The 7,131-nt window shown below is 42.9% G+C and overlaps 1 protein-coding gene across 1 annotated transcript in view; it reads right to left on the bottom strand.

The window, feature by feature from the left end:
* The window catches only part of klf17 (Kruppel like factor 17), a 93,089-nt gene extending 87,082 nt beyond the window's left edge, over nucleotides 1–6,007 (bottom strand). The window contains exon 1 of the mRNA XM_056596612.1: nucleotides 5,922–6,007. The gene's annotated coding sequence lies outside the window, so the exon portion shown is untranslated. The remainder of the gene's footprint in view (nucleotides 1–5,921) is intronic.
* Between the last annotated feature and the right edge of the window lie 1,124 nt (nucleotides 6,008–7,131).

Genomic DNA, 7,131 nt, shown 5'->3' with positions numbered 1-7,131 from the left:
CACACACACACACACACACACACACACACAAATCTCTCCCAAATTTTCCATTGTCTGCAGCGACATCAGAGTGTCTCGACAATGCGTTCTCCCTCCACCACCACCAGCACCCGCTCCCTTCTCCAACACCACACACCCATGGGAATGTAGAAGTGGTGGTGGGAGAGGTCACTGATCCATCACAGACACCAGGATCCCTCCCATAAGTGGAAGAGGGCTCATAACATATCATCCCTTGTAAAACACTACCTACAGAAATACATTGCTGTTCTCTTTTTGTTTTGGTATTTCCGAATCTTTTGTAGTTAGTTTTGTAGTTTTGTGTATTTTTTGCTTTTGATTGTGCGCTATGACTTTGTCGCCTCACTTGTAAGACAATTTGGGTACAAGTTCTGCTATCCATTCATCCATCCATCTGTCCGTCCATACCTCAGTTATACATCATCAGTCCATCTATCCATTTGTCCAGCCGTCTATCTGTACAGCTAGTTCTTTAGATGTGATGTCGTTCCCTTCTTGTCTTTACCGATCCATAATACGTTCTGAATACATCCCATTCTCATAATTCCCTGTTTGTTTGGGATCTCTGTGTACTTCAAAGGTGGTAGTTGCTGCGTCAGGTGTGATTGCTCAGGAGAGAGGCAGACAGAGAGTGTGTGATACAGACTGTTAGGGTCCTGGGGCCGCACCTATGGTCTGCTCAGCCTAAATCACAATAAACAATCAATCCTGTTTCATTTACAATTGTCTTCTGAATTTGAATCAGGGTCATGATGCTGAAATAATTATTAAAAGGCCAGAAAATTTGATTTGAATTTGTACGACATCGTGAAAATAAATGTTGAGAAAAACAAAAAAAGGCATTCAAAGTTAAACATGAAAACATCAACATTTTACAGACACAGCTATGTCTCTAAGTTTTTTGTCCGAATGGCTGCTAGCATCAGTACATAAACGCTGAGCTGGGTGTAAGACAACGCATTGTCCCTATGTGAGGAGCAGGTTGACTGAGTGAGTTGACATAAAGTGAGTTGTCTTTAAATGAGTTTACTTTAAATGAGTTTACTCTGAAGTGAGTTTACTTTAAAGTCGGTTGTCTTCAAATGAGTTGACTTTAAAGTGAGTTCTCCTCGCATCGCTCCGAAGAACAACAATGGGGTTCACGCTGTGTGCTTCTATATCTGCCCATTTCACAAACGTTTGGATGATGGCCCTAGCGTTGCTGGGGATTATGGCAAGGATCAGGGATGATTATAAACACACATGTACCGTCTCGGGAGCCGGGTGTAGCCTTAAGCCCCTCCTCCCCCCTGAGTGTTTCTAGGATGAGTTGTGGTTCTTGTCGAGTGGCGTGTGTCAATTCAGATGGCTCGTCTATGATGATGGCTCGTCAAACACAGAGCGAGGAGGCCAACATGCTCCCGGATATCCTGGGTGGGAGGTCATCTGTTTACCCCAGAATTCCTTTGGGTTTCAACGAGCTGCGTAAGCTCCGCTATTGTGCTGCTTCCGAGAGAGTTCATTATATAACCAACCGACCAAACACCTGTTGTAACTGTAGTGCCCCTAGGCAAGTACTTCCCAAGTTATGTGTGTACATTACAGGATGTCGGTTCTACAATCATTGAAGAGTACACATGCAGTGCAGTGATAACGTAACTAACTGACGACCATAATACACAGTCAGTACTTTGACCATACTTCATCTAAAGTTAAATAAATGTAATATGTTTATATTGTTGTATTGTAGATCAGTAAACCTCATGCAACATATAAACATCACCTAATCAACACTGTGTGTGCCGGGTTGTGTAAGTGTGTGTGTGTTAGTGTCTGAGGTTGTTTATGTTTAAGTGTTTGTGTCTCAGGTCGTTGAAGTGTGTGTTTTTGTCTCAGGTTGGGTAAGTGCGTGTTTATGTGTCTCAGGTTGTGTAAGTGTGCGTGTTCGTGTCTGAGGTTGTGTGAGTTTGTGTCTCAGGTTATGTAAGTGTGTGTGTGTATGTTTATTTGCTTAAGCGGGTGGATGTTTGAGCATTTTAATCTGTGTGATCATCTACTGTGTGTGTGTTCGTGTGTGTGTGTGTGTGTGTGTGTGTGTGTGTGTGTGTGTGTGTTGTGTGTGTGTGTGTGTGTGTGTGTGTGTGTGTGTGTGTGTTATTTACTAAGCTGTTTACAAGGTTCTATAATGGGAATTCATTGACACAGGTCATTAAGGAGCAGGTAAATCCCCTTGCCCCCACGCTACCCTTATCCCCACCCCACACCCTGGGAGCATATCCTTGAGGTTGCTACCTGTGTTGACTATATCATTTTTGACATATCTAATATTAACACAATGATGGTTCAGCCTTCTCCGCTCTCTATGTATTTGAGTGCTTGTTGGTTCGGGCGCATTCAAATGCATCCCATAATGAACACCAAAGTTTGTAGGAACAAGGAGCCGGGGGAAAGATTATTCTGCAAGGCAAACAGGGCCGCGGTTGAGTTGTTCTCAAAATCCTCTTGGTAAATTTGAGCAAAATTCTGTGCGTGTGTTTGCGGCGCACTGTTGATTCAAGTTCAGACAGCGAGGCGTTCGCAAGCGTTTGAGCTGGGACGGAGCTGAACAAATATTCAAATGCCACATCCTATTCTGAGTCTTGTATTTGCTTTCCTTGAACAGTTTTCTGCACGTCTGTCTTTTTGTTCCTCTCCTTTGGGAACGTTTCCCATCAAAAGAGATCAGTACATCTTGACCTCGGGCCAACAGGGAACAAGCCCCCCCCCCCCCCCCTCACACACACACAGACACAAGGTATTTCTCTTCCAGATCGTGTCGCCGGCCCCTCTTTGCCGTTGAGCTTTTCTGCTGATGTTTACATTTAGTTGACAGAGAAGCAGTCAAAGAGGTGACTGTTCATTTCTAGACAGTGAGTTGACTATTGTAGAGTGTACTGTGACATGCACTCAGTTGAACACAACACTAGCATTCGTGGTCATTTTGTTCACTATGGAGTCATGGAGACGACCCGTTTATCCGTTAATTACGTATAGGGCTTAGATCCAAACTCTCCTGTTCACACACACACACACACACACACACACACACACACACACACACACACACACACACACACACACCACACACACACACACACACACACACACAACACACACACACACACACACACACACACACACACACACACACACGTTTTGCCTGTGGGTATGCTACAGATGAAAGCAGAATGTTGAAGGGGGCAGAAAGGAGAGATGACACAGATAAGATGACCCCCCCCCAACCCCCTCCTCGACCCTTCCCTACCTCTGCATCCTCCTACTCATCTTCCCCCCCAAATACAGCTCACTCATTAATTAGGATAATTAACTCATAGATCATCACAAACAACAAACAGAACTGTTTTGGATTGTTATTTTTCATTCATAGACTTTTTGACTCAGAGACAAATATTGAATGGTAATAAAACTTTAGGTCTCAGATTTAGTCCTACAGTAACAATTCATTTCAATGTGGGCCTTTTGGAAAGGCTTAGCACAACACTCCTTTGTTGAGGTGACCTGAACTGAACTAATTTACTTTGACGTCGTCTCCCTCTTCACACGGAAAGCGTACAACAATAAAACCGTATCCAGTATAACAGAATCGGGCTTAACTATCGGCCACAAGGCAATGGAAGCGCGCTGCTTATTTTAAACACCTGCCCCGTCGGCATTACTACTCTTTCAAAAGTCGCCATCTAGTGGCTGACTGCCACTACTGCAGAGCAATTTACACAAATGCGGGGAACACCGAGGTCACGTAAGCAATTTTATATATTTATGCAATCATGTATAAATGTATACATGTAGACATTATGTATACGAACGTCATGTTTACATTTAATATTGTATAATTTGCATGTATCTTAAATTGTACAGGTAATGATATATCTTTTTTTTTAACAAAAACCCTATACGAAAACCCCTCTTATAGGCTGGGCTAGAAATGCTATAACTTCTGGATAAAAGACACGTATCTCATTGTTGCGTTTTGGAATCTTTGGGGTCTGTGCTCCAACCATCCTCTAGTAGGCAGGGGTCCACAGGTGCAAGTTAAATCAGACCGAGACGAAAAGCCAACAGAAGAACATCCTCAAATAACCTGACATTCGTCGACTTTGTTGTAAAATCCAAACGGAAATTCGATTAAAGAATGGATGAAAGAGAAATGCCTGTACACACCCCACCACACACAATGAAACCATCCATGCGGTGAGGGTAGACAGGTACACAAATACAAAATGCAAACAAAGAACAGGTACGAGGACAGCCCGACCGGGATGTATCTTTATACTCTAGATTATTTTTTAAGATAAGTTGTGTAATCATTTGATCACCTGCACAAACAAACAGTTTGACTGGTGGCAAAGTTGTGAGACACCCACGCACATACACTTTCGTGAAGTATGAGTACTTTGTGAGTGACCAGCCTAGCAATTGGTACAGTCCACTGCAGTAGCTTGGTACAATGCTCTTCCACCACATCTGGATGAACTCACCCACTTGTGATGTCACATACATTACCAAATGGCTGATCTACTTCCCACCTTGTGGCCGGAATATGGGCCTTTTACACGCCTTGAAAAGCTCTCTAAAGTGAAAGTAATTAATACCAAGTGACACAAGGTATGAAAACCCAGGAAACCCCCTGGCGGTCCATCCTAGCTGCCGCGCCCCTCCCCGGCTTTGGGAGGGAACAATTCATCGATGGGGTCTAATGAGCCCTGGGGAGACAGAGGGCTCTTTAGACCTCCATTTCCTGTCTCTTAAGGAAGGCGCCTCCACCGTAGATTTTTTTGTAGGGAGATGTAGCGCCTCAAACTGACTCGGGACATGACAATGACACACACAGTACACACACACACAGACTAACACCTCCTGCACGTGCACACACACACACAGTCACAAGAGGTAACACGCACAGTCACACACAGTCACACGAGGTAATACACGCACACACTCTCGTTCTTTTACACATCCACAACAGATTCTGACCAATGAGGAGAGGGCGAAAGCTCCAACGACCCGTTATCATAACACTGCACGCTAAAGAAATGTGTGCGTTGTGGACCGCCACATTGGTTACCATGGACACAAGACGTGTCGTCAGGTACCATGAAGGTACACATGATGTGTGTTTTAGCCGTTGGGTGTGTGGCGTAGTGTGTGACGCGTGTCTAGAAATAACCTGAGTGCTGAGTAGAGTGTGAAACTAATGAAACATAAAGGTTGGTGACACCCCCCCCCCACACACACACACACAGATAAGTATGTGTGGATGTGACAGAGCCATGTCCTATTGATCTGTCTCTTTAGCTCTGTGTGTGCGTGTGGCCAATAATGACCACATCACACTGTGCATACTCCTTCAGCAAGACATCACCTGTTTGACCTCCACAATCCATCAAAATAGCTCTTGCACACACACATGTGCATGCGCCGCACACAAACACAAACCTTCAGGTCTGAGGCCAAGGGGTAACTGGACCCTAACCACTGCCCCCTGAGTCAACTGTGTGTCTGTGTGTGTGTGTGTGTGTGTGTGTGTGTGTGTGTGTGTGTGTGTGTGGTAGACACATTCTCTCTCTCTCTCTCTCTCTCTCTCTCTCTCTCTCTCTCTCTCTCTCTCAATGTCTGTATGTCGCTTCTGAAAAAGAGAGGATAAACACTAGATAGCTAAATATTAAAATAAACGTTTTTTGGAGAACTGGTTAGCTTACAATAGGCATTCTCAATTCTCAATGATGAATACGTCGTATTACGTATTAGTATTATGTATACGTCGTACTTGGCAACAATCTCTAAGTTTGATATATTGCTTGGTAGGCCTATGACACTTTTTAAGAGCTTTCACGTTGTCATTGAACTTGAAAATGTCTTACCGGAGTTTATTCTTTTCTTCAGGTTCGTCTTGCAAGGTTCGTTAATACGGACTTACAACAAATGTTTGGCGTTTGCTCAAAGCTACAGTTTTCGGGATTGTGAAACCCTGTGGTGACGGTCTCATACCGATTCAACAAAACTTTATTAGCATCTGATGATAATTCCCGCACTGTGGGATGCTATTAGTCCTACGCCCCAACCGTTATTTTTTAAAGTTATGGCCCGAGAACTGAACCCAGGAATGGATAATGGAGAATTATTATTGTAGTTAATTACTTTTAAAAGCTGCTGAGTTGGCACTGGGGATGTTTGGCAGGAGTTGGTCGTGAAACTGTTTTAAGCACCAAAACGATAAATAAATACACATGCTGTCCACTAGATGTCAATAGCTACTCTATCAAAGCGTCTGGAGTGCAAATTCACAATCCTAAAATAATGCTAAATAATGTCTAATCGACATTGACCTTATATTTTTGGATAAATTATATGGTCTAATTCAACAGCAAAACATGTAAATCTAACTGCTTGGCCCAAGGTTACAAAATTATGATTTACAATTTCTACTTTTAACCTTCTTTGTAGGTTGTTTGAGTATAATGCACATGTAGTTTCCCTCAGTCAAACTTGACTATATGCAGTACGACTTGTATGTATTCCTTCATGAATGTATACAAACTTGGTCTTTGAGGTTCGTCATTAATCTATTAAGTTCCTCATAATTTTAACTTGATTCAGTCACCAATATTACTACACTACATTTGTAACAGTTCATCACAACCACGACCACTTACGGTATTTGAGAAGATTTATTTTTTTCATAATTTCTTACAACAATACAGACATCACAGAATACATAGTTTTACAAACACAAAGCACACCACCACCTTGCTTGCTGCTGCTGCTGTAGAGGGGCGCGAAAAACGGTCTCGGTGTGTATCTGAAGGTTGCCAGTCTGGCCTCAGCCATCCCCCATTTAAGCCTTAGAAAATAACCTGCCACTCATGGGTTGCCAGTTTCGAAACTTTAATTATTATTATTTTTATTGTATTTCTTTTTGAATTTGCATGTGGCCATTATGAGAACAATGAGGACCAAACGATCGCTCTGGAAACAGGTAAAAGGGACAAAAGCAAGTAAATAAGAAAAAGAAAAGTTATCTAGATTATGATCCAAGCCTGTAGTTCAAACTGAGAAAGCGTGAATGGAGGT

The sequence above is a fragment of the Gadus chalcogrammus genome, chromosome 8, assembly GCF_026213295.1.
Source record: "Gadus chalcogrammus isolate NIFS_2021 chromosome 8, NIFS_Gcha_1.0, whole genome shotgun sequence".
Classification (NCBI taxonomy): Eukaryota; Metazoa; Chordata; class Actinopteri; order Gadiformes; family Gadidae; genus Gadus; species Gadus chalcogrammus.
The sequence above is the reverse complement of the archived record's forward strand: the minus strand, read 5'-3'. Positions and strand labels throughout refer to the sequence as shown.